Source organism: Pseudonaja textilis, chromosome 1, assembly GCF_049901715.1.
Source record: "Pseudonaja textilis isolate UNSWEBS1 chromosome 1, rPseTex1.2, whole genome shotgun sequence".
NCBI lineage: Eukaryota > Metazoa > Chordata > Lepidosauria > Squamata > Elapidae > Pseudonaja > Pseudonaja textilis.
The window spans coordinates 52,989,744-53,017,645 of NC_141990.1; the positions used below are offsets into that span (position 1 = coordinate 52,989,744).

The window sequence follows — 27,902 nt, forward strand, 5'->3', positions numbered from 1 at the left end:
TAAAATTTTGACTGACATGCTCAGCTTGAACAATATTGATGAAATGTGTGATAAACAGAACAGGAAACACATTTCAAATTCCTATGCTCCTGTAAATATTTTCAGAAACCAGGAAGTAACAATTTTTTAAAAAATCTGTGAACAAAAACATTGGCGGCATGCATATGAAATGAAAACTGTGTAAGCTGTATAATACAGGGAACTAACAAAACACTTACTTGAAATAAGCATACCATTTTGACATTTCCTTAAAAAAAGCTGAAAAAAACTTGGTAAATTATCCATTGTCCTTTGTTTCCAGCCAAAGATGAGAAGGGTATGTGTGTAAGTGACATAATCTGCCCAATAGTTAGAAAAGCCAACTGTAAGCAAAAGTGGACTGTCCCTATCAGTTTATAGTTATAGATAATAGTTATTTTTCTATGCTGAAGCACAGTGATTCATAGTCCACTGAGACTGTAATTACTGTACATGTTCAGTTTTATATGTAAATTAATAAAAATGACTCATGGCACTACAAATCATGATCAATTTGTCAGAAACAGTTTTGCATAGAATGAAGAATGTATTCTATGTATATATATATAAAGGAGAGAGGAATAATTTCTTTATAAATCTTTTTTCTTTTTTTTCTTTGTACCTTTTAAAAGTTTGTAATATTATTTTATATTATTCTTAGTTTGATTAGTTTTTTTATCTATGTATCTGTAAATTTTAGTACAAATTATTACATAAAATTAGATTAAAAAAGAAGGAATCCATGAAACCTAAGACAAATGGAACACTTAGCTCAAGAAGAGTGAGACAAAAATACCAGTTTACAGTAGAATGTTGAGGTCTTTTTCAGAGACACAAAAGATACAGTCATTGGTGTACTACGGGATATTAACTTATGTTACCCTAACTCTAACTAATGAACCCAAGACAATGACGAGATCAAATTTGTGGAAATCTACAGGGTAACCTGGACATTTGTTTTCAGTCTCAAGACAAGGCAAGGACAAAATTGGTCATTCTGTAACCTTTCTACATGCACATATAGAAAAATAAAATTTTGTTTATTTATTTAAGTTTATATTTGGCCCACTTTAAAACAACTGTAGCCGATTCACATTTCACAAAAATACATTTAACAATTATTTAAAAACAGAGTAACACAGAGTTAGAACATCTACTAATCCTATATCACAATCTCCAAAACTCTAAAAAATACATGTTAATTGCACAACACATGGACAAGGTTAACCATCATTTCAACTAGGAAACTGGGAATCTAGACCAAGTTAAGTGCAACATTGCTAGAAAATTCCTGGAAACCTAGCATTCAGACACACCAACTATCAACTGGCACATAGAGGTAAACAACATTTACATATTATTCAAAAAGGACAACTAAAAAGTTAAAACAAAAACAAAAAATACCAAAATACCTCCTCACCAGCAATCTGCACTCAGTTAAGTAAAGATTTAACACCAGAATTTAAACCATGCCAACAATTGAGCAGTATACAATATCCCAATCAAGGAACCACCAACTCAGACAAACAATTAAGTAGTAAACAACAGCCTAATGAAGGGATTACCAAGAAGAAAAAAACACTACCACCAACACATAGCCACTGTATATAAACAGACAGCAAAACTCATTCCTTTCTAACACTGAAGATGTTACCTAGTTGGGTAATGAAATTTCTGCAAGGAAACGATCAAGTTCAGAGTGCACCAAGAACTCCACACTCATTGAAATAGCCAGAGTATTGTGGCTTGCCTAAACATTAACAATATTATGGACACGCCAACCAACAGGATAGAGTTGTACTGAGAACATATATCTCCAGACTCCTGTCTCTTCCCTCAACTTCTGTAAGAGAAACATGGCATGGGGCCAGTTTACCCATGGAACTGTCTTCATCCCATCGTATCAGCCCATCCCACCCAATCATGCATGAGATCCTTCTCTGCCACTGCCCCTACCTTTGAAACATTTTCCCCACACACATCCAGAGATGAGGCAGGCCCTCATTCTCCTGGTCTTTTGAAAATATCTAAAGATCTGGCTCTGCCATCTCACTTGGGCTCACAGACAAGCCTGCAGTTTTAGGGTTAAGTTAAAAAGTACTAAAAACAAGTAAAATTAGAAAAATTGAATAGAGAAGTCAAGGGTTAAAAACCAAGATGATGTGTTACCTAGGAGTGAGAATCTTCTCTACCCCATCAGTCCCCACCCCCAATGTAGCAGGCCCCTGTGGGGGCCCCAGCCCAAGCAGCAGAGCCAAGTTTTTACGCTTTTCCAGAAGTCAGGAGTGTAGGGTGAACTTCAACTCTAATGTGAGAATATTCCAGAGGGCAGTTCATTAACTTAATAAAAGTTCATTAAAATTAACTTTTAATATAAAATTGTTCATTATTCTTGCCTCTATTTTAAAATTTATAGTCAGTTCTTAAAAATGTTGTTAACATTTTACTTTTATGCTGTCTCTCTTCTCTATGAGAGACATAGTGATTCCTAAATGAGATGATAGATACAGAAATGGATGGATGGATTAGTGGGTGGGTGGAAGAGACAGACAGACAGACAGAGATTTCCTTCCAGATTGCAGGACAAGCGGATTCTACTGGAAGGAGATGCTCCAGTAGGTAGCCTTGGCTTAAGGCATTCAACTGGAATCAAACACATTGCCAACTGGGGCAAGGCCCACAATGCTGAAGGGGCTCTCCAGCAGTGATGATGTATGCTGTAGTAACTGCATAAAGTTAACATAAACAGGTATATTTCTTCTTAGCTTATTAAATGTTACTCAGAAATTCTGAGGATAATCTGAAGGAAATACTTATTCTTCTAAGAAGAATCCTGAGCTATAATCTTCTTTCACAGCTCCAAATTCACAAGGAAAACAATGTGCCTATTGCTGGTGAACTTTTAGTATTGCAAAATCCTGGCTATATAACAAGGCTGGCTGACCATACATAAAAAAAGAAAGCCCTCCAGGTTCCATCCTCAGACAGAAAAACTGATTTTTTAAAATGTCTTAATTTTACAGCTGATTCAACACCCCTACTTAAGCACTGCTCCTGACCTTCATTTTTGGCTGGAGGAACACATGAGCTGAACTGCTACAGTATGTAGGAATAGCTGTCAGTGAGAACAAACAGCAGAAAGGCACTGTACAATTTGGATAGCTTAAGAATGCTTTGAAGACAGGATAGTTGACTCTTTTATACTATAGCGTAAAAGGAGTCATATTAGTATAACTTACAATCATTTACTATTTTCACTTAAAGGAAAACAATTAATATTAATAACATTTTCATTATTCATGAAAAATTTAGTCAACTACATTGAGAGAAAGCTCCACTGAATTTGATTATACTTGCTACCAGGCAGTACCAGTATAAAATTATCTACAACTTTCCCACTGAAATAAGAGGCTTTAAAGCTTTTCTATTTGATCTATTTTTGCTAACAGCACTTAAGAATTATTTCATAAACCAAAATTATGATTTTATTTTAAAATAATGTTCAAAAATTAATTTAATTCAATAATAAAAGCAAAATATTACATATATTGTTATATTAAATATATTAACAATGTTAAACACTCAATTCATGAAACAAATCAATCTGCCATGATTTATGGTAATAGAATTATTTCCATGACAAGGACTCTAAGGAAACTTGAGAATTATCCAGATTAAAATGACAGAATCTTTACATGTTTGTGGTAACAACTGAATTTACGGTAATTTGGCACCAGAATTCCCCAGGTTTATGGTTCTGTGCGACTTCAAATTGCCACCACTGGGCTGGCCTCAGAATTGACTAGGAATTCATGGTCACTAAGGGGGGTGCGACGGCTCAGTGGTTAAAGATGCTGAGCTTGTCAGCTGGAGAGATGACAGCCCAGGTTTGAGACCCAAGTTTCATGCAATGAGATGAGTTCACATTAGTTGCCCCACTTCCTGCCCATCTAGCAGTTCAAAAGCTTGCAAATGCAAGTAGATTAATAGGTACTACTATGATGGGAAGGTAATAGTGTTCCATGTGCCTTTGGTGTATAGCCTTGCAGGCCACATGACCATGGAAATGGTCTTCTGACAACACCGGTTCCCTTGGCCAAGAATTGGAGATGAACACTGTGCCCTGGAGTCGGACATGACTGACAGGGAAACCTTTACTTTTTTTATGATCACTATGGCAGCCATGGGCCTGTTCCAGATCATCTCAGGTCCAACCAAGGACAGTAGTCACATACCAAATATGATATTCTTGTTGGAGCAATGGCAATGAGATCTGGTGGGGGGTCTACCCTAATCATGGTCAGATTATGCCCTGATATCCTTGAGATTCTCTTACACAACTCCTAGATCCATTTGAGTACTCCATCCCCAAGTGACTGATGGACCTGAATGGGGCTTTGTTGCATAGTTTTCCCAGGGGCTTTGTTGCATGATTTTCCCGAAGCTCTAGTTATGACCTGGAATCTAAGGGTAGCCATGGCTTTGGATAAATCGTGCCTGGGCGAACTTTTTTTACCCATTGCTCCCAAGGTGGTTCACAGTTCACACCCACCCATTTGCACATAATTACAAGGTTTACAGGAGGTTTAAAAAATACAGTACAAAGCCACCATATAATCAATCTGATGCAAAAGTATGCAGAATGTAAAATAACGTAACAGTTCCAGAGCTGTGTATGATTCCTGAGGAAGATGGAGTAATCATGCTTGGGAAAAACTCTGCAGAAGGCATTAACACAAAGGGAAGGGTCTCAAATGAGGGATTTGATTGTTCTCTCAGTGTAGCAAACCTGGGAGAGATAAAGTGTCAAAAACAATTTTACAACTTGACTGTTGTTGCTAGCTATGGCATTTTCAGTTTAAGAATTGATTTACGGCATGGGTGTCAAACTTGTGTTGTCAAGCCATCATCATGTAATGTATCATGACTTTTCCCCACTTCGCTAAACTGGGTGTGTGTGTGTGGCCAGTGCATGACGCATCCGGCCCACGGGCCTCAAGTTTGACAGCCCTGATTAAGCCAAAGAAATAACCTTTCTTTTTCATTATTTCTTGACTTTGCTGAATGATAGTGGTTGGTTTTAAAATGAAATCTAGATATCAGGAATTATGTAAAAGGAAGCCAATTCATGTTTTTCATCAAAAGTACAACCTGGGAAGTTATCTTATTTACAATTAAATGATTTTATTTTATTTTATGAAGTTGCAATGTTCCATCATTTTATATAATGATATAGTTCATTATGGCCAGAATCATGTAAAACAGCATTGTCAGATTTTGCAAAACATTGCTTGCCTAAAGCAGGAGCCAGTGGAGAAAAAACAAAAAAGCAATCAACTAAAAATAGATACCCAAATTTCATTTTCAGGGAAATGACAACAGATTAAAATAAACAGCTAGAAATTCAATAGAAGAAACAAATGTTACTGCTCAGTTAAAAAAAACTGATTTGGAATTAAACTTGCTCTGGAAGGGACTGTATTTCAACTATCAGATTCACAGTTTAGGAGTGTCTTTTGATTCATTACCTCTGGATTTGCAGGCAGATGACTTGGTACAGGTGGTACAGTTATATGCATTCAAAAATTATAATATCCATTGTGTGGTTTCATGATATTTAGATAAATGTGAATTTGTCACCAGATTTTAAAATAACTTGGAAATTTCTGTTAGTGCAACTATATCATAATAAACAAAACAAGAGTAAACCTGAAATAATCGTATGTCTTTGTAAGATAAGATCATATTGGGTTTATTTTCCTCAAGCACTATCCATCTTATATGGTGAAAGCTTTTGTATACCCTCCTTACTACAATACTGGAATTCTCAAGTCTGAATAAAAAATCATTTTATTACACTATGATTCTTTAATGAAATTGAAATATATATATATATATATATATATATATATATATATATATATATATATATATATATATATATATATAACAAGTTTTATTGATTTTTGAAGACAAACAAAACATAAAACTTAAAAGTATAAAACCTCCTTTCTAAGAATTACTTATAAATTTTAACAAGGCAAATAAAGCATTATTTTTTAAAACATAGTTCCACATTATCACATTTCCATTTACACATATATATCTTTTCCAAATTTCTCATTATTTCTCCCTTCACTTTTGTTCAATTATATTTCTTTCTATCAAAGTTTTAGTAATTCTCAATCAATCATAAGCACACAAAATACATAACATAAAACAAGACATAAAAAAATAAAACCTCCTTAATTGTCATTTATACATGTCTTTTCCAAATTTCTCTCCCTTTAATTTCATTCCTCCAGGGTTTTATTAATTCGCAATCAAACATAACTAATCAAAACACAAAACATAAAACTTCTTTTGAAAAGTGGCTTAGCCCCGGGTTACATCTTTTTTAACAGACCTAAATCAAATTCATGCTTACCTTATATACCATTCATATCTTATTAACCATTTTATATTTTCTATATAACTTCTCCCGTCTTTTCACTCTCTTAATTATGTTTTATTTATTTCATCTTATTTCAAAATCATTATGCTTATATCTTTTGTCCGTTCTTTTCCAATCATCTATTTATCTCTTCTCTTTAGCAAAAAATTTCCCCTGTAATCACTTTTAAAGTGTGACGCCTTTCCCTAAAGTAAAACTTAAATAATACATAATTTCCATCCTGATTCTGCATAGTACATTCTACATATTAAATCTTAAAATAAAAGAATAATAAACTTATAGTATAGTTAAATATATAATTTCCATTCTAATTCTAATTCTGATTAATACATTATTTTAGAATAAGAAAATAAAATACTAAGTTTATAATAACATTAAGACAATAACGAATTAAACTATAACTAAACATTAATCATTTTACACATTCTCCTTAATATTTTATTAAGTATTGAAATCTATCATTATTAAACATTAATATTTTATTAAATATTCCAATAAATTATTTCAAATGCAAATACTACAATACTATCTTATGTACTCGTGCAGAATCTTTCTTTAATTATGCACTATCCATTATCCTTTATCTCTAAAAAAAATTTGCTTTTTGAGATTTTGTTCTAGCCCGTGGCTTTTTTTTTCTTTTTCCCTCCCTTTCTTCTCCGGTCTGGTCTTTTTGCCCCCCTCTCTCCTAGCCTCCCCCTTTTTAACTTCCCCTCTCTGTTGTAATTCTCTTTTCAATTGCTTTCTAACATTGTACCTTTTTTTCACCCTATTTTTCTTTTTCTTGGTTGTTTTATTAAATCTTAAATTCTCATTTTTCCTTCCTCTCTTCCCATTTTCTTTCTTAATCGAATTTTTTAGTCCATTAAAGATGGCTACTTCCTTTTCTTCTTCTTCTTCTCCTTCTCCTTCTTCTTCAAGCATTTGCTGGTACGTAGAAACCGCCATTTCTAAAAAGTGGAAGGCAGCTCCCAAGGAATCCTTGCCATTTTGCTGTCTTTCTTTTAATTTTTCATATTCCATTTTTAGTTCATCCACAGATGGTGCCATTGTAAATTTTTAAAAACAACCCATATGTTTTCAATCTTAAAAATTTCCAAATGTCAAAGTTATCAAACAATCCAAACAAACAAAAATTATTTCCTCTTCTTCTCTTTACAATTTTTCCTCCAGGGGCAAATCCCAAATGTATTTTAAAAGCTGTATTACAGTTAATTGATGGTCTTATAATCTTCAAGGCGTCTCCTCTAACAAAGTTTTAAAGATTTTTTTTTTTGTCCTCTCCTTCCCACTTGTAACAAAGAGCTTATTTTTACCTTTAAAAAGCAGGTTTTTCTGTGCTCCTTTGCTTTCTCTGTAAGGAAGGGGAGTGAACTTTCCTTCAGCACTTTCGCTGTTGTAACAAATTCTTTTGGAAACAAATGTATCAATCCAAAAGTCAGGTTTCCAGGGTGTTTTGAAAGTAACTTAATGTCCCGGTTCAGCCAAGAAAACTTCTCCTTCTGGCTCTTCCTCCTGCACAATCTTATCCGGTTGAAGATTTCTTTGTGGCTGCCATTACTGACAGCCGCTCCACCGCCTCAGGAAAAAGAAGTCTAGCCGGCTGGGGAAAGGGGGTGCGATATCCCCAGACCCCTGCCCGGATCTCCTCTATCTTCCGCTGCCCCTTCAGGGTAGCGACAACCCCCAAATCCAGTTGGATCGGGGGTACCTCAGCGGCGAGCGCAGCAGGGACCCGCAGAGAAGCGGATTCCTGCCACAGCCGAAGCCTTGCAACCTGAAGTTTTTTTCCAATATATTTTATTTTTCTACTGTATGTTTATTTTTCATTTAGGTGGATCCATCCCTAACATAAAAGGCTGATTAGCAGTCTTGCTATATCATATCCCACGTCATTATTTCTGCCAAGCATTCAGAGTAATCTGATAGCAGTATCCCATCTGTATTATACATGTCACAAAAACATAGAATACCACCATAACCATTACAAAAATATCAAACCTTACATTATACAAAATAAAATGCTATATACATAAGATTGTACAGAAAACAACAGCATTACAGCACATTACAGCAAGATGCAATTGATAAAAACAAATTCCTCAGATTGTACATAGAACAATTTTTCCTTTCCATGTGAGTACACACTGCTTCAAGTAGTATATAGTTTACCCAACACAAGAGATACTGTGAAGATAACGTGTGAAGAAATTAAGAAGTGCTGAAAAACCTAGACAACTAAATTGTTGCTCCTTATTTTGAAGAGCAGATCAATCAGTAGCACAATAGTTCTATCGTGTATACTTATGTATCAACAAGGTGACACCTTATTCCAGGGGTAGTCAACCTTTTTATACCTACCACCCGCTTTTGCATCTCTGTTAGTAGTAAAGTTTTTTCTAACTGCCCACCGGTTCCACAGTAATGGTGATTTATAAAGTAGGCGCCAAAACCCCTACCGCCCACCATGAAAGCTGGAACGCCGGTAGGGACCAGGTTGACTACCACTGCCTTATTCAAAGAAACAAGTGATTCTTTAGGAAATACAGACATTGCTAAATGTTTACAAATAATAGCAAATATTATTTAAAAAATTGCAAAAGACTTTCACATGCAGAGCATATAAGCTTTGCCATGGATAATGCTGCAACTATATGCAAGTTGAGAATATGTTTTAAAAGAAGGAAAACTTCAAACTAGCATTAGACTCTATAATATTCATTTAAACCAATCCGGCAACACTTTGATGCTCCAGAAACAATAGTGATGCAGTAACACTGCAAAATAGGCAATAAGCACATGCAAAAACTGCTCTTAATAAAACAGAGGGACAAAATTAACATTACTATTAATGTTTAATAGCACAAATTAATGGACTGTTTGGAGTACCATATCAAGAATTGCCCTACTTCGATGGCAATTTCCCTAAAAAAAAACCTGTGAAGAAATGAACAGATTTGTTAAAGCCTACATTTTGAATATGGGTTGAAAAAGATTGACTATTTTTTAAGCCCTTTTAGTTCTGATGCTGTTGAAATCGGGAAGGAACAGCAAATTGAAAGCCTTTAAAATAAAAATGGTCACTAACTCATATTCTAATCAACATACTCAGTAACAAGACCAATCCTTCATTGCTAAAGAAAAGTTGGCTGTTATGTAACATGATCTTTGCACGATCTTTAAAGAAAGTCACTTGCTGGAAAATCCCTTAAATATTTGGATTAAAAGACCACTAAATCAGAGATTACTGAACATTTCAGTTCAAAGACTATTGCCTTTTTAGAAGTAGCAGTTTCCTCTTCTGATACAGAAAGAATTTTTCTTTCTTTGAACTAGCTTATTCAAAATTGAGAAACAGCATGAGAATTTGAAAAGCAAAAAAGTATGCCATCTTTTACCAAAGTCTGCATAAAAAGAAAAGACCCAAATGAATTCCTCGTTTAAGTTCCTTGTACCGGCTTGACCTGTAATTATTTGATTTTTCTTAAAATAATATTCTTTTTTATTTTATCAAATATTACTAGTAAAGTTTTAAAGTTTATGGGAAGTGCTCCAGAAGTACTTTAGGACAAAGTTATCTTCAAAGGCACATAACAATTAACATATCCATAACTGATTCAGTTCCTAATAACTCTGGATATATGTAATGGCTTGCTTAGCTTCTTTTTTTTAATAAAAGTTTCATTTAAGTTTTCACAAAACATACAAATACAAATAAAATATCTTTTTTTGAGAACAGCGTGGCCCCGGGTTATCTCTTCTCCCTACAGACATAAACTCAATATATATTTATCTTATACATTCTAATCCATATCTTATAACTATTTTCACAATTTTTTCAATAGCTTTTCCCTTTCTTTACTTCCTATAGCCTTATTTTAAATTATCTCATTCCTTTCTTAATTCAATTACATATCTTTTTCTAATTTTTAAAATCTTTCTAATCAATATTTTTATACTTTCATTTGTCCTGTTTACAATTTCATATTATCTTTTCACATAAAACAAATTTTCCCCTGTAGTTACTAGACTGGAGTGTAACACCTTTGTATTTTTTTTCAAATCTTATTTAAAAATTTAAGTTACATCTTTACAGTTATAACATTCATTTTCTAACCTCTATTTTATAACACATACCTATTTCAATCGAATTCTGCTTGGTACATTCCATTAAAATACACACTGAATTCTTAAAAGAAAAAAGTATACATGTATATATATCTGTGTATATATGTATAACAATAGTAAATGGAATAATTATTCAGGTACAACTCTCCCACCCATCGGAGGTCGCCTAGCCTACTTTGCCTCCAAATGGGAGGAGTCAATGACGGACGCCTGGGTGCTCAGCACTATTAGGTCAGGGTTATAATTGGACTTCCTAATCCCACCCCACCCAAAATTTTTTGATCTGTCCTGTCTCTTGGGACATTTCAAGGCAAGCCCTCATGAATCAGGCCATTCAGCACCTTCTTGAAATCAGGGCTATTCAACCTGTTCCCCCCTCTCAACAGGGACGTGGGCTTTACTCTTGCCTTTTCATCATTCCCAAAGCCTCGGGGGGGTGGGGAGTGGCGAGCCATCCTTGATCTAAAATTTCTCAACCAATGTGTAAAATACAGGTGATTTAAAATGCAGACTCTGCATTCTATTTTAGAGAGTGTTCGGGAGGACGACCTCCTCTCTTCCATTGATCTCACCGAGGCTTACCTCCACATCCCAATTTGGCCTCATCATCGCCAGTTTCTTCATTTTTGTTATCAGAATACCCAATTCTGTTATCAGAATACATTACCAGTATCAAGCACTTCCCTTTGGCCTCTCATCGGCTCCAAGGGTCTTCATAAAGGTTCTGGCAGCATTGATGGCAACTCTGCGTTCTGTTCCAGTGAGGATCCAATGCTACTTGGACGACATTTTGATTCTGTCCTCTTCCATCCTTGTGGGCCATCGGGATCTGCAAATTACCCTGTCATATCTCCAGAGCCATGGATTTTCCATCAACACCAAAAAGAGCCAGCTCTCTCCCACAACCAAATTGCAACACTTGGGAGCAGTCATCGATACCACATTGTGCCAGGTTTTCCTGTCCCCAGCTCGTAGAAAGTGCCTTGCAGAGATCATCAGCCAGATCCAGCAACATCAAATTGTCCCCCTGTTGCTGCTGTCCAAACTTCTGGTAGAGATGGTTTCCTGTATTGGCATCGTCCTATGGGCTCGGCTCCACTCCCGAGCCCTCCAATGGTTCCTGCTTTCCTACCAACAAGCAGGAATCAGCCACTCATCCATCAAGGTCCCACTCCTGCCACAAATCCGGAGATCTCTCAATTAGTGGCGTTCCCCGTCAATCTGGAGGGGACTCCAGTTCAGGGACCCAGACAGGCTAGTGATAACCGATGCCAGGGTTGGGGTTCCCATATGCAGGGCCAGATAGCTCAGGGCGTTTGGTCCAGGTCACAGCAGACCCTTCCCATAAATTGGCTAGAGCTCAGAGCCATTTTTCTGGCTCTCAAGCATTTCAGGCAATCAGTGACCGGTTCTCATGTTCTAGTCCTACGGACAACATGGCCGCAAAGGCTCATGTCAACTGGCAAGGGGGGATGAGGTCCAAAGCCCTCATGAGAGAGGCTCTACTGTTGGGGTTATGGGCAGAGAAACACCTGTTATCGATCTCGGCAGACCACATCTCTGGGGTCGGCAACTCCCAGGCTGACTGGCTCAGCAGGAGCCTAGTCGACCAGGCAGAATGGTCCATTCCTCTGTCTCTATTCAGGGATCTTTCCCTCAGATTCAGAACACCGGAGGTGGATCTCTTCTCCACTCCTCAAAATGCCCAAGTCACCAGATTCTTCACCAGGTTTCCTTGCCAGGGAACGGAGGGGACCAAGGCTCTTCGGTGCAGATGGCCCACGGGTCTCCTCTACGCCTTTCCCCCGCTCCCCATCATTCCGGCAGTAATTCAGAAGATGTTGGAGGAACAAGCAGAACTCCTCCTCCTGGCACACTATTTGCCAAGGAGGCCCTGGTTTGCAGACCTGGTCAACCTATCTGTAGCTTCTCCTTGGAGGATCCCTGCCCATCTAATCTCCCTTCACCAGGGAGCCCTGCTCCACCCAGAGCCCCAGTGGTTCTAGCTGACCATGTGGCACTTGAGCGGCAGCAGCTAGAGGAGACTGATTTTCCAGAAAGGGTCATCTTCACTATCCTGGCGTCTTGCAAACCTTCTACAAAGACTTTTTCCCGATGGTGCCTCAGAGAGGGTCTTTCTCCGGCTTTAGCCCAGTTGCCAGAAGTTCTTAGCTTCCTTCAGCATGGGCTGGAGAAAGGTTTGGTCCCCAACAACTTATGCAGGCAAGTTGCGGCCCTCTCCTCAGTCCTTTCATGGGGTTTGCTTCCTTCCTTATCCCATCACCCTTCAGTCAGGAGGTTTTTGAAAGGGGCTTCTAACCTGCACCCACCGGTGGTTCACAGGTATCCTTCCTGGGACCTTCATATGGTCCTTAATACCCTTACGAAGCCCCCCTTTGAACACCTTAGAACAGTGTCTCTCCGTTTCCTGACAGTGAAGGTAGTGTTCCTTGTTTCCATCACTTCTGCCAAGAGGGTTTCCAAGCTTGCTGCTCTTTCCATCAGACAGGACCTTTGTTCCTTTCATGATGATAGGGTTGTTCTCCATCTGGAACCCTCATTTATTCCGAAGGTTAACACCTGGTTTCACAGGTCCTAGGACATTGTTTTGCCTGACTTCTGTCCTCTCCCGCACCATGACTTAGAGCGGCAGTGGCACACGCTAGACATAAGAAGGGCTCTTAGAATATACATTAAGCTCACTTCCTCCTTCAGGAAGTCGGAAGCCATGTTTGTTTCCTTTTTCCCTTCTCACTTGGGGCACAAGGCCTCTTCTCCTACTATTAGCAGGTGGGTCAGGTCTTGCATTGAGCAGACCTACAAAGCTGCGGCCCTTCCAGTTCCCTGAGGTCTGACGGTGCACTCTACCAGAAGTGCGGCCACTTCTGCTGCCTGGGCGACCCAAGCATCCTTGGAGGAGATTTGTCATGAGGCCACGTGGACATCCCTGTCTCCTTTCATCAGACACTACCATCTGGATGCCTTTGCCTTGGCGATGCAGCCTTCAGCAGACGGGTGCTTCAACAAGTGGTTCCACAGTCGGTGTGATGAGCCGGACGAGGACCCACCCATGGACATGCAAGCTTTAGTATGTCCCATCCTGGGCTCTTGATGCAGCATGGAGGAGAATGGGCGTTGGTAGAAGTTACCGTGAACACCCTTTCTATCTATGCTGCAAGAGAGCCCAGCCCCTCCCTTGATTCATCCGGAGAGGGTAAGACATATTTCTGTATTCATTTGTGCTTTCAGAGACAGCTTTCAGTCTGTCAAGTATCTTCGCCAAAGCTGGGGTCTCTCCCAGGGGCTGGCTTTTATATCTTAGTACAGACTCAGCTAAATGACGTCATAGGAAGGAGTCAACCCATCCTGGGCTCTCTCGCAGCATAGATAGAAAGGGTGTTCATGGTAACTTCTACCAAAGCCCATTCTATCTAGGGTTTTAGTTCCACTTGATTCCAGTCTAGCTATGTATCTAATGGCTGGAATTGCCCAGATGTTAATTACCTTGATAGTATTTTCTCCACTGAGTTTGGATTGAATTATTCTTCTCTTGATATTAATGCCTCCCAGTCTATCACCATTGACCAGCAACTGTGGCTTCCATTCTGCTATTAATCTTTGCTCAAAGTTTCTGAGGTTTCTACTGACTTCTGCTATTTCTAAGCACTTGATTATCCAGTCATGTGGCTGGGAGTTGAATGCCTTTTGATAATTAATCCAAGCTATATTCAAGTTGGTCTTCCTTCTCTTCCAGCTTTTCAAATCATGTTGTAAATTAGGAACTATTTTTTGTCCCTTTTCAATTTGGGCAATTCCCTTTTTACTCAGGTGGAAAGAACTTGTTTTCAACTAGATCAGGGGTGTCAAACTCACAGTGTCACATTGTCATCATTTGACATATTGCAACCCCCCCTTCACTAAACTGGGGGTTGATGTGACCAATGTGTGATACATCTGGCCTGCAGGCTGCAAGTTTGACACCCCGAACTAGATGCTGTTGGATGTTCTTCTATCTATTTTGTCTTGGAAACAGGCCTTGATTTTTACTTTTATTTTCTTTGATATGTTTAGTTCCTTTGATACACACACACACACACACATATATATACATACATACAGTATATATATTCAGGCAATCATTGATGTCTAAGTCAAAAACTATTAAACATGCTGTCTGGCTTGACTGAAAACCATAATGATTTTGTAGCAACATAGGTAGTTCACATTTATAAAATCAGAGTTGGGACTCTGGTCCAGGTACTTTATCTTATGCTTCCACTGCTCTGTCCTTGAATTATTTCCCCTTTCAAGTTCTTTGCGTAACAAGACATAGAAAATGCTGTAGATCAGAAAAATCTCCCTCTCTGCAGTGTTTAATTAGAGTTTCACATGCATTATCATTTTATTATTGACCTTATAAATATTTTGAAAATTAACTATGGAAAGATAAAGATAAATAATAAGGATATTAAGTGGCATAGCTTTCTACACTGATTGAAGTATTATAAAGACTATTATTTTTTAAATATGTAACATAAGTATATGTAATTATAAACTCCAAGTACATGTTTTCTTGACTTTTATCTGCTTGTACTTCGGAAATATTGCTGAAAAAGATAAATGCCATGCTCTCTAATAAACCTTGCTAGCTCTGGAAAAAGTGAATGTATAATAAGTCGTAATGACAGGAAATTGCCAAACATTATTTGTGAGCTCCTTCTACGTATTATAGGCTTTTAAACAGTTTTTCAATGTAATTGAATTATTAAGAGTGCAAAAGGTTCCCCAGCAAAGTTTAGTTGGGGCTAGGGGCTAGGCCATTCCTCGTCTTACTCTTTATTCACTTAGTTTAATATTCAGAACCTCAATATGATTATTTAAGTAATCGATCTAAGTAGCTGCTACGTGAGTAGGTAAAACTCCAGAATCACTAGCTCTTTGACATTCAAGGAGCTGAGTCAAAAAGCTGGGGAGCCAGCAGCATGGCTGGCTTATATACTGTGGCAGACGCAGCTTGATGACATCAGAGGGAGGAGTCTTACCCATTCCTGGACTCTCGTAGCAGCATGGAGGAGAAAGAGCCATATATGACAATCTAAATTTATGGAGAAACTATATAAAATAAATTCTAAGAGCATAAAATAGGTGTTGGCTTACCCTGAATGCAGTTTCTCAGCATGCCTTGAGATAATCCACATAAATGGATTGAATCTGCCTTTCTGCCCAGAGATTGAGTCATGAATCTTTGCCACACTTCTTCCTGTCGGAGCAGGAAGTCCCCCAGTCCTAGTCACGATGAAGGCGCAGCCATTTGATGATCTTCCTGTGGCGTTGGCTCTGCCTCCCACCTGGGCACTGGACCAGGTGGTCATGGATTATCCCAAGGCATGCTGAGAAACTGCTTTTAGGTAAACCAACGCCTAATCTCCAGCATGCCTTTGGGATAATCCACACATATGAGACATATCAAAGCTGGCAATCCCTATGGGTGGGAAGAAGTCTGGTCCTGTGCACTGCCATCTATATGTACTTGTTGTAGCACTCTCCTGCCGAAGGCTGCATCTGCTAAGGCGTATGTGTCCAGTCTGTAGTGCTAAATGGAGATGGGGAGGATCATGTAGCCACCCTGCAGATGTCCTCAAGTGAGGCCTGCGTCACCCAGGCAGCTGTGGTAGTTGCGCTTCTGGTCGAGTGAGCTGTTACCTGTCTGGGTATTGGAAGAGCCTGGGTCTCGTAGGCCTTGGCTATACAATCCCTGATTCAGTGGCTATAGTTGAAGAAGAGACTTTAGTGCCCATTGAAGATGGCTGAAACAAGACGAACAGGGCCTCAGTTTTACGATACATTGATGTACCTGTGAAGAGTCCTCTGAACATTCAATTTGTGCCATCTCTGCTCTCTGTCGTGGGAAGAAGCAGGGTAAAAGTCGGGAAGAATGATTTCCTGAGCCCTGTGGAAATGAGAGTTTACCTTTGGTATGAAGGAGGGGTCGAGGTGCAGGACCACCCTGTTATCATGGAATGTGCAGAGATCTTCCCGGATGGAAAGAGCTGCCAATTCTGATATGAGTCTGGCCGATGTGATGGCCACTAAGAAGGCGACTTTTAGAGTGTTAAGAAGCACAGGCTCACAGACTGAAGAAGTTCAAACGGGTCCTGAGTAAGGGCCTCTAACACTGTAGATAGGTTCCAAGAAGGGTATCTGTGGACTGTTGGTGGTTTAAGATTGACAGGTCCTTTGAGGAAGGAGCAGATGACCGGATGATGAGCTAAGGAATTCCTCTTCCCCTTAGTGCAAAACGATGGACAGGGCTGCTACCTGTCTGCGTAGCGTACTGAGAACCCTTTGTCGAGTCCTGTTTGTAGAAAGTCCAGGATCTGTGGCACTGAGGCCGCAGTTGGGCCTGTGCCTTTCTTGGTACACCACTGATGGAATGCTTTCCAGGTAGCGTCATATATTCTGTTCGTGGAAGGCTTCCTGGAGGCTTGTACTGTTTTGATGACCTTTCTTGAAAAGTGATCTCTCCTCAGGATCCGCCTATCAAGTGCCAGGCAGTCAGTTGGAGCCACTGAGGCTCTGGGTGTTCCAAGACCCCCTGGCTGAGAGATATCCTGTCCTAGGCGGGACACTGACAGACTCACTAGATCCGCATACCACAACAGCCTTGGCCAGTGGGGAGTGATGAGGATGATTTCTGCCTGTTCTAGAAGCACTTTCCTTATCACCCCAAGTATGAGGGGAAGAGGAAGGAAGGCATAAAGGAGACCCTTGGGCCAGTGGCTGTGAAGGGTATTTACCCCTTCTGTGCCCAATGACGGGAATCTGGAGTAGAATCAGGGAAGTTGGGTGTTCGTTGGAGTGGCAAAGAGGTCGAGGACTGGCCTCCCGAATCTCTGGGATATGTACTGGAACAGATCTGGATGGAGCCACCACTTGGAGTTGTCCACCCTGGTCCTGCTTAGGTAATCTGCCTGGACATTTGCCACCCCCAATATGTGTTCTGCCATGATTGACAAAAGATAAGTCTCCAGCCAGATTCCCAGTTGCTGTGTTTTAGACATGAGGGATCTGGAGTGGGTCCCTCCCTGGCGATTGGTGTGCTTTGGCCACCATGTTGTCCATTAGGATCAGCACGTGTTGGCCAGTCACTGTGAGTTGAAAGCCTTGGGGGGGGGGCATTTTTGCTCCCCTAAGGTTCCTCTGAGGCTCAGAAAGGAAAAAACAGAGCATGGGAGGGGCATGCAGCACCCCTCCAAGCTCCATTTTGGGAGCTTCCTAGCCTCAGAGGAGCCTCCGGGGGGTGTTTTTGCTCCCCTAAAGCTCTTCCAGGGCTCAGGAAGGAAAAAAAAAATAGCATGGGAGGGACGCGCAGCACCCCTCCAAGCTCTGTTTTGGCAGCTTCCTAGCCTCAGAGGAGCCTCTGGGGGGTGCGTTTTTGCTCTCCTAAGGCTCCTCTGGGGCTATGGGAGGCAAAAAATGGAGGGAGGACTGAGCTCCTCCCTCCATGTTTTGCCTTACTGGGCCTCAGCAAGGGGAATCCTGGCACAGCTGATCTATGCACAGCTGATTGTCGGGAGGGGAAAAAAAGAAATACCTTAGGTGAATGTCAGGCAGATGGGTAAGCAAACATCGGGCGGGAGGATGACCAGATCGAGGGCGTGACCAGCCAGAACTTACTGCCGGTTCGGCGACCCATGCCAAATTCTTGCTACCAGTTTGTCCGATCCAGTGCGAACTGGTTGAATACCACCACTGCTGCTCTCTGAAACAGGAGGAGGAACCATTGGAGAGGCCTGGCGTGCAATTGGGCCCATGGTACTATGGCTATGAATGAGATTAGTTTTCCCAGAAGCCGGGAAAGCACTACCAGCGGAGCCGCTTGCTCCGCTGTGATCTGTGTGATCAAGGGCCTGATGCTGTTCTGATACTCCTGGGACAAATATACCTCACATGGATTTGCGTCTATCACCGCACCAAGATGAAGGAGGTGAGTGGAGGTTATTAGCTGGCTTTTCTAGAAATTGATTGAAAATCTGTGGTCCTGTAGGACCTGGATTGTGTAAGTCAGGTCTGATTTGGATTGTTGGCTGGAACTGGACTGAATAAGTATGTCATCCAGATAGCACTGAATGTGCACTGGGATTGTTCTGAGGTGCGCAGCCAGTGCTGCCAGCACTTTCGTGAAGATCCTGGGGGATGATGAAAGCCCAAATGGCAGGGCCTTGTATTGATAATGGCCCCCTGTGTAATAGAACCTGAGAAACCTCCAATGAAAGGGGTAGATGGGGATGTGGAGGTAAGCCTCCGTCAGATCGATGGACGTTAGGAGATCGTCACCCCGTATGTCCTCCAAGATGGAATGCAGAGATTGCATCTTGAATCTCTTGTATTCTAAATAAGCATTGAGCTTTTTGAGATCCAGGATCACCCTCTACTCCAAGTGTAATTGGGAAGTACAAATAGAATGGAGTAAAACCCATGCCCCCTCTGGTCCTCTGGTACCGGCTTGATGGCCTGGATGTCCAGCAAATGCTGGACCACCTTGTCCATGAGCTTTTTCCTTAAGTGGTTCTTGGGGGTTGGGCAAGGTCCTCAGAGGAGTGGACGTAAAATCCAGGGTGAGACTGAATCACACTGTTTTCAGGACCCAGGAATTGGATGTGATGGTCTCCCATCGGTCTGCAAATGGGGCCAGTCAGCCGCCAATGGGAGGAAAGGTCCAGCAGTCATTTGGATTAACAGTAGGGACAACCTCCTGTGCCACAAAAGGGCCATTTAGATTGAAACTGTTGTTTGTTTCTATCTCAAAATCCTGTTCTATCTGTGAGTCGATCTGATCTGGGCTGTTGGATTTTTGGAATTGAGAGAATTCCTGGCCTGAGTCTGAGGAACGAAATGGCTGTCTACGGTTGTAGGGAGAAGCCCTCCTATCAGCCCTCCTGGTAAGAGAGGAGAACACCTTTCTCTTATCTTTATTCTCGACTATGAAGGGATTTAAGGCCTTTCCAATAGGGAAGAACCCGCCATTTTTCATTTGGTTGTAGCATCAGCTTGCCACTGTCGTAGCCACAGCAGACAATGAGAAGTGATGTTGGAGGCCAGGACCCCAGAGGGGAATCAGGCTGCATTCAAGGAGGAATCGGCCGCAAATTCAGCGGTCACCACCAGTTTGTTGATGTCCTGATGCATTCTGATCTCCTCAGGGGGAATCCTACCATGTAATTGGGGAAGCCAGAGAAGGGATGTCCTAGTGAAAAAGGAGGTGGCCGCAGCTGCTTTGACTGCCCAGGCGTTGGCCTGGTGTATTCTACAGAACTTTTGTTTCACCTTTTTGTCTTCTGTCTTAAGGGTCTCTGCTATGTCACCAGATATTGCAGAAGGACAGACCAAGGACGCCAAAGGTTCATCCAGAGGGGAAAGTTTTAGTGACTCAGAGAGGAGAGAATCCATATTGATAAATTTTTTTATCATTACCCCCAAGAGAGAGGAAGGATCCTGGCTGTGCCCATTGTCTCTGAACTATGTCCAAAAATAACTTAGGATGAGAAATCTCCTGTTGGAGAATTGTAGATTCAGAAAAAACCCTGCTGTTAGATCAAAGTATCTGGGATAGAAGGTGGTGGGTCAATTTGGGCAGTGGTCCTAGCCCTGTGGAGGAGAGATTTAAACAGCCCCGGACTGAACAGAACCGTGAACGGGGGTGGATCAGGTGATAAGTCCTCATCTTCTGAGAACACTTGTTCTCCCTGAACTTCTCCCTCCATCCCAGGTGCCCTGCTTCTGATATGAGTGAGCTGGAGAATCATTCTTTGATGCCTAGAGAAACCCATGGGGGCCTGGTAATGTACTGGCTGTGATGGCTGAGGATCAGATCTTGGGGAAGAATGGCTCCTCCCCCTCAGGGAGGAAGCTACCCCTTGAGTAATGGCCTGAACCTTAATATCCTCTGATAATTCTGGGGCCATATCTGCTGAGTGCATCCCCGCTGCAGTTGGAGTAAGAGTGGCCTCAGGTGTTCCAGTCCTGTCTCTGATCTGTAAATCTGCAGGACGAGGAAGCATGCAATCAAAAGGAAATGCCTGAGTTTGGATTTTCTCAGCAGGTGGGATTAATTCCTGCTCCCTATCTCCCTCTGGTGCCGGAAAGCCCTGGGAAGCTGCAGGCAAGGGCTGTGCTAACGGCTGCTGAGGGAGGAAGCTAACAGGCCCTGGCTGGGGGGAGTGGGAATACCTCTCCTGATCTGCTTGCTTCTGAGCTCTGGAGAACTGTTTTCCCAATGCTCTCTATCTTCTTTCTTGTGCTCTTGTGGACTTTCTAGAATAAAGAGCCCTTGCCTCTATCTTGTTAGCAGCCTCTTTACTTGAAGATCTGGCCTTCCTGGGACTCTACTTGGATCGTTTAGCACTCGTGGGCTCCATGCTGCTATTGCCCAGATTGCTGGGAGGAGAGCTCTCTCAATCCTCCAATCCTACTGCTCCAAGGGGAATTAAAGGCCTGGAAGCCTTCCCTGGGCTGTGACAGTGGTGGTCCTACCAGTCTCCTGGATAGCCTGCGCAACTCGCTGTGGAGATCAAAGACCAGTCATTGTGCAGGGTGCCAAGATGTCTGACTATCTACATAGCGTTTATTCCTTTTATAGGGTTTTACACAAGAAGACAAAGGCAACATAGATACAGCATTTGGATTGGCTACATTTGGAGAATAGAGCAAGCATTGGTGAAACCTCTTAACCAATCCTTGAGAATAGTGATGATCTTAGAAGGTGAAATCATATGCTTGCTTCGTGACAGCTTTGTAACATCTGGTTGATAAGTACAAGGTTATATAATTGTTAGTTTGGGACTCACCAGCCCGAGAGTGAGATAAGGGGAAGAGGCGCGTTTAGGAAATGTAGTGCAGTTTGCTGCTACTATCACCATCTACAGGAATTTTCTTGCCACTACAACTCACCACGTGGCCATAATGGCTGCCTCTGGTCCCGAAAATCAGCTTGAGATTGCAAAAGCGAAAGCTGCTCCTCTGGAGCTACCTGGTTAAGCCTGGGAGTAAAACGACATGCTGGGGGTGATCGCGGATTCAGCACACACACCCGGAGGTGGGGGTAGATTTGGGGCTCTCCCTTGCCTGTCTAGGCTGTTATGCCTTCAATTGGTAGTCTAGGGGCCGCAAAAAAACAGAGCAGGCAGAATTTCCAATTGCTGCCTCTTTACGATGTTTTTTTACTTGAGGGGCCTTTTGCAAACCTGTGCGAGAATCCACATTTTAAACTGCTGCTTTCTGCTGAAATTGTTGGAGCCAACCTCCACGTCTCTATAGGGCCAAGATTGAGTTGTGACTGGGGCTAGGGAACTTCCTGCCCCAACAGGAAGAGGCATGGCAAACATTGATGACTCAGTCTCTGGGTAGAAAGGCAGATTCAACCCTTATGTGTGGATTATTCCAAAGGCATGCTGGAGAAACTAGAGAATCTATTTGCTCCAGAATATTCAGAGGCTGCCAATAACTTGACTTTATAGTAGTACTAAACTTAACCCTCTTTTTGCATATGTTTTGCATATACATACATACAGCATGTATTACATAGATATTGTCAAATATAAAAAGACGGAGGGAGGGTGCAGAAAAACAGTAAAAGAAAGAAATAATAATAAAAGTTAATCAAAGAAAAAAGAATCAGAAAAAATAAGCAACTTCTGACATTTGTTTCAACAATATGAACACATTTAATATGTATTTATTTTAAAAAGTAATTTAATACTGAATATTTAAGTATTCAACTTATTCAATCTTTTTTCAATAATCAACTCCAGAAACCATCATTTTTCTTTTCCCCCCCCATTTTTACCAAGTGCATAAAGAGTTTTCAGGTTTTTTTTTTTAAAATTACTTTTTATCCCTGACCAAATAGGACAGTTTGCCATTTCTGCCAGTTTGGCCATTTTCATTCCTCCACTGTGCATGTTTCAATATTTCTCCATCATTGGGTATATAGTAATCTCCAGTGCATAAGCTCTCAATGTACATACAAGAAAGTGATAAATCATGATCATAATCATAAAATACAATCATTATAAATCATAAGATACAACACAGTGATAGTTATAGGATACTAAAGAAACAATCAACATAAATCATACTAGAGTACTAAATAAACAATCAGTATAAATCATAAGATACAAGCAACAAAGTTACAGTCATAAGAAGATAAGAAAATAGGAAAGATGAGAAGGATGAGTAATACAGCGCTACTAAGTAGTTTGTCAGTGTTGTGGGAATTAGTTATTTAGCAGAATTATGGCGGGGGGGGGCATGTCTTATGTCTAGTTATTTTGGCATGCAATGCCCTGTAGCATTGTCTTCAGGGAAGAAGTTGAAACAGTTTATGTCCAGGATGTGAGGGGTCTGTATATATTTTCACTGCCATCTTTCTGGCTCATGCAGTATACAGGTCCTCAATGGAAGGCAGGCGGGTTGCAACTGTTTTTTTTCTGCAGTTCTAGCTATCCATTGAAGCTGCACCACAAGGCCAGTTATTCAATTACCCATCTATACGCAGATTTGTTATCTATCTCGAATGAGATAAATCATTTTATACATTTTTTGAAGTTATGTGTTTATCATTTGTGTACAATTCATTTTTGAATTCCATTTTATGTTATTCAGCTCAAGTTACATATTGTATGTGCATATGAAAACCACTGAAAACTAAATCCTTGTACAGGCATTTGTTCTCGTCTTCATCTTCAGTTCTATACTTTTCTGCATTAATAGATCTTGATATGTTAACCATTTCTATTTGCCCTTCCTCTTTTTTATAAAATGTTTCCTGTGTGATATGAATAAAGGTATTTTGGGGCATAATCTGGATTTGTATTTATTCTATATCCTTAATATGAATAAGAATTACCACTCTTCAACATTTCCACAGCATAGTAAGTCAGGATTATGCAGGAAAAAAATGAGTCTCCAACTTCAGATTGTACCCTTAGAATTAACATGGTGCTCTGAAGTTGCTTATCTCAACAAAATGTATTTTGTTTCCATGATTTTTTAAAGTGATATTGGAGGCTTTAGCGCAACAGATCAATCTCTGGCACAGGATTTCTCAATGTGAATTCTATGGAAACCCATGGTTCCATAAGAGACTACCAGGGGTTCCCTGAAAAATCATGGTTTATTTTAAAAAAGCAGTGACTAAACAAAGAGCCTCCCCAAGCCCCTGGAACATGTCTAAACCAAAAAGCAAGGAGTGAGCGGTGCTGAGAAGTGGGCAAGGAGTGAGGAAGAGAGGATGGGGGAACAGTAGGGAGTGAGAGAGTACCACAATAAAGAGACCACACACTCTCTGGGCCAGGTTTCTCTTTGCTGGCACATGCCTGTTTTTCTGCAGGCACAACAGCTCAGGGGCTTTGTCTCAGGGTGGATGCAGGAGATCTGGTACTAGGAGGACCTATGCATGAAACAAATATATCAAGTTTGTTAACTTCTGGCCAATATTTGAGCCTGAATGTGCACAGGTCCCCCAAGACCTGAAAAATGCTTCAAGGATTCCTCCAGACTCAAAGGGTTGAGAAAGGTTGCCCTGGCATTATTTTGATTTCCATTATTTTTTTTGGTTTGGTCTACCTAAAACATCACTTTTACGATGTCCTAAAAATGATATGTTAAGTATAGTGCAATCCAGAATTTATTACAATGCTGCTCATTTGTCTTCCAAATATAATGGTAAATAATAGAAAATGATCTGAGAAATAGAAGAGTGAACAAATATAGTCCTCAACTTATGACCACAATTGAGCCCAACATTTCTGTTGCTAAGTAAAGCAGTTGTTAAGTGAGTTTTGCCCCATTTTATGACCTCTGCTGCTATAGCTGTTAAAATGAATCACTGCAGTTGTTAAGTGAATCATGTGATCATTAACAGAATTTGGCTTCTCCCATCGCTTGTTGGAAACTGCCTGGGAAGGTTACATATGGTGATCACATGACCTCGGGACAAGTCAACTGTCAAAAATATATGCCAGTTGCCAAGTGCCTGAATTTTGACTGTGGGATCATGGGGATGCTGCAATAGTTGTTAGGTGTAAAAACCAGTTGTAAGTCACTTCTTTCAGTGTCATTGTAATTTTGAATGGACTTTAAACAAATGGTCATAAGTCAAAAGCTATCTAAAATCTTATAATAAATGGTTTGTGATTGCTAAGACATATTATGGCAACCATATTTCTGAAGGAGAATTAATTTTTCAAGTCAGATTCCAGTCAAAATAAGTGTCAGATTTATGCAACTATGACTATTCTCAAAAATTCTATGCTGGAATTAGCTAATATTTGGACAGGAAACCACCATGAATATCCACGGCTTTTAAACTCTCACCCACCAGACCCACACATCGATCCATCAATCCATTAATCCATACATCCAATCAATTCTGGAAGAAGGCAATGGTAAATTTCCTCCAGGGCAATAATTAGCTAAGAAAATAATAAATGAAATATCCAAGACCAACTCAATATTACTTACTTTGAGCCTTATGAGAGTTCTTGTAAAATTATTTAAAAAATCATAATCTGTCCTAAAAATTTGAGGAGCCTGATTTAGAGGACTTCAGTGATTGTGGGGAAAATCTATTTTAAGAGATTCAAACATAGAAAGGGTTAAAGAAAAGTAGCTGACCTGTCTCCCCATGTGTTGAGTAATGAAAATCAAATCCCAAGAAAATAAAACACTGAGGAGCTAAGTGGTCAGGTTTTTATTCAAATGAAGAATATTCTCAATTTTGCTTTGTTTTTTGAGTGCCTAAATGAATTGTCCCAGAAGATAACCGAAGGCCAGATAAAAGAAAAAGCTTCAGCAGGCAGAAACAGAGCTCGAACTGGACAGCAAACTAAGATCAGTGAATATAACTATTACAGGTTTTATTTTCTGGATGAAGATCTGAACTGTGTTTGGTATATGTACACATGTAACATGGTGATGCCAAGCAATTGGTTTGAGATCAATCTTTTCAGTTCATCTCCTTCTCAACTTTCTGATAGATCTCTGAGATTGCTATATATATAAAATACAGATTTAACATTCTTAGTGATATAATGGAGCTTATTCTGAGAAGTGAACCTGTTTTTAATATATGCTTTCCCTATCTGGATAGGCTACAAAAGGAAGGAGGGAGGGAGGTTCAGGGCAGAGAATATTCCAGTTTTTTGGAGTAAAAGGGCTGGTGACATTTTCATTATTTTATTCTTCTTCTATTAAGAATGTTATTAAAATTATTATACTGTAATATAAAATACACATGAAAATAAAGATAGGAAAATGGGAAGAGGGAAGAAAGGGGAAAGAAAGGTCTAAGTATATGGGGAGGCTTTGGAGACTTCTTGTGGAAATCAGAGGTTTTGTCTATGCCACCACATTCCATCTACACACATGCACACAGTCCCATCACAAAGATAAATTGTGACATGTAACAGATGGCATTTTAAACAGGAAATGATTAAAAAACACTAAGAAAATATGGCCCAAGCAGTCTCTGTAATTATAGGTCAGAATGACCTTGGAAAAAGTGGGGGAAGAAAGAGATAGAGATGGTGCCTAGAACTATCAGATAAGAGAGGGCATAGCTGGTAGCTGCTAATGGGTAGAAAGAAACTCAGAACGGAACTTCCCTAATTTCCTGGACTGTGAAAGAGATGGAAAAAGATGTGTAGAGAAGCTTTGTGAGATTCTTGTTAATGTACCCTTACAATAAAGTAGAAGTAGCTCATCTAGTTGTGTTTCTTGTCCGCACGGAAGGCTACCTGGGAAGGCTGATATCAACCTTGGAAGTCTCACAGCTGGAGAGGTTAAGAAAGTTCCTTTCTTTCTCTGCCTGTTAAGGAGCTGTGGGACATGCCCTCTCTTATCAGATTGTTCCCTAAGCAGCACCTCTTCCTCCCCCCGCCGACCCCCCTCAAAACAAAGATCATTCCCAAATGTCATTATAGTTTCTTAGCTACAGGATTTCCTGAGGTTTTGTTCTTTACTACACAGTCACAAAATAGACTATATTCAGCTCCCTAATACAAAGCAAAAGAAACTGACTAATTGCACAAGGACTGATGAGGAAAAGTTAGCCAAATGCTAATGGCAATGTAAACTGTCAGCAGCCAGTCAGAAGAATCTTGTTCCCAAAGAATAACTAGCAGAAATCAGGAAAATTTAACCAGGTTAAAAAATTTTAACCATACAAATTTAGAAGAAAATAACATTTTTGTGTATTTAATTACTCAAAGTAATCTAAATCTGAACAATGCAATAATATCGTAGACATATATAATCTTATAATGATACTGGAGGCTAACACTGACAATTTTTGCCTTGTTATTGCTTGAAGACAATGATACATATTTTGGTAAAAATTACATCAATTGTCAACACCTGAATATCAATTTTACCAACAAGAATAAAGCAATTGGGTGGTTATTTCTGTTTCGTCTTCATTTAATAACCATTTTCTACTCACATCAATAAGAACAAAAGAAGTAATCAAAACATTGTTGAAGCTCACATCCTTAGATAACAGAACTGCATTTACAGCCATCTGAAGTATATCCTGTTGACATATGAATACATTTTACAACATTTTTGCTGAAAACTGTCATTTACTTTCAGGTTTTGGAAAATAGTGAACCATTAGTTTACTTAATGATTTGATTAGCAACCACAATGAATTACTTAATGACAACCATAAAAAAGGTCATAAAATTGGGTGAGTCACATGAATGATCCAATTTGCAACTGTCATAAGTTACAACTGGGATGAGCCTTAATATATTATGGTCATTATTAAAGAACTACCAGTAATCAATGGATAATCGTAAGTTTATACAGTAGCCTTTCAGGAGGATTTCAAATGTACCAAAGAATAAGTTCTGCTGAATTGAATTTGCTTCAATCCTATTTATATTATTATTGTATTGTTTACTGTAAATCTGACAGTTTCAACTTTCTTGAAAAGTTAAAATGATACTTTTTCTCTTCAGCTGAACAATCTTGCAATTGAATCTTAGATATTTTCATCAACCAGCATGGGACTTGCTCTAAATAACTGGAAGTAGGAATAGAATATTAGATTTGAAATCTCATAATATTTTACTAACCAAAGAAGTTTTATAAATGACTGCAGGGGAAAAATATAAGATGACAAAATTCAAAAAGATCATAAATTTCTCCAAAAGCTTGTCTGATTTTTTTCCCCCTAAGATCAAGTAATGAAAAGAAAACAAATGTTTACTTTATGTTAGTCCACGTAAGAATCTCAAGA

At 39.9% G+C, this 27,902-nt stretch overlaps 1 protein-coding gene across 9 annotated transcripts in view; it reads right to left on the bottom strand.

Annotated features, from left to right (window-relative positions):
- Window positions 1–27,902, bottom strand: part of CDC42BPA (CDC42 binding protein kinase alpha) — a 158,299-nt gene that overhangs the window by 113,349 nt on the left and 17,048 nt on the right. The window lies entirely within an intron of this gene.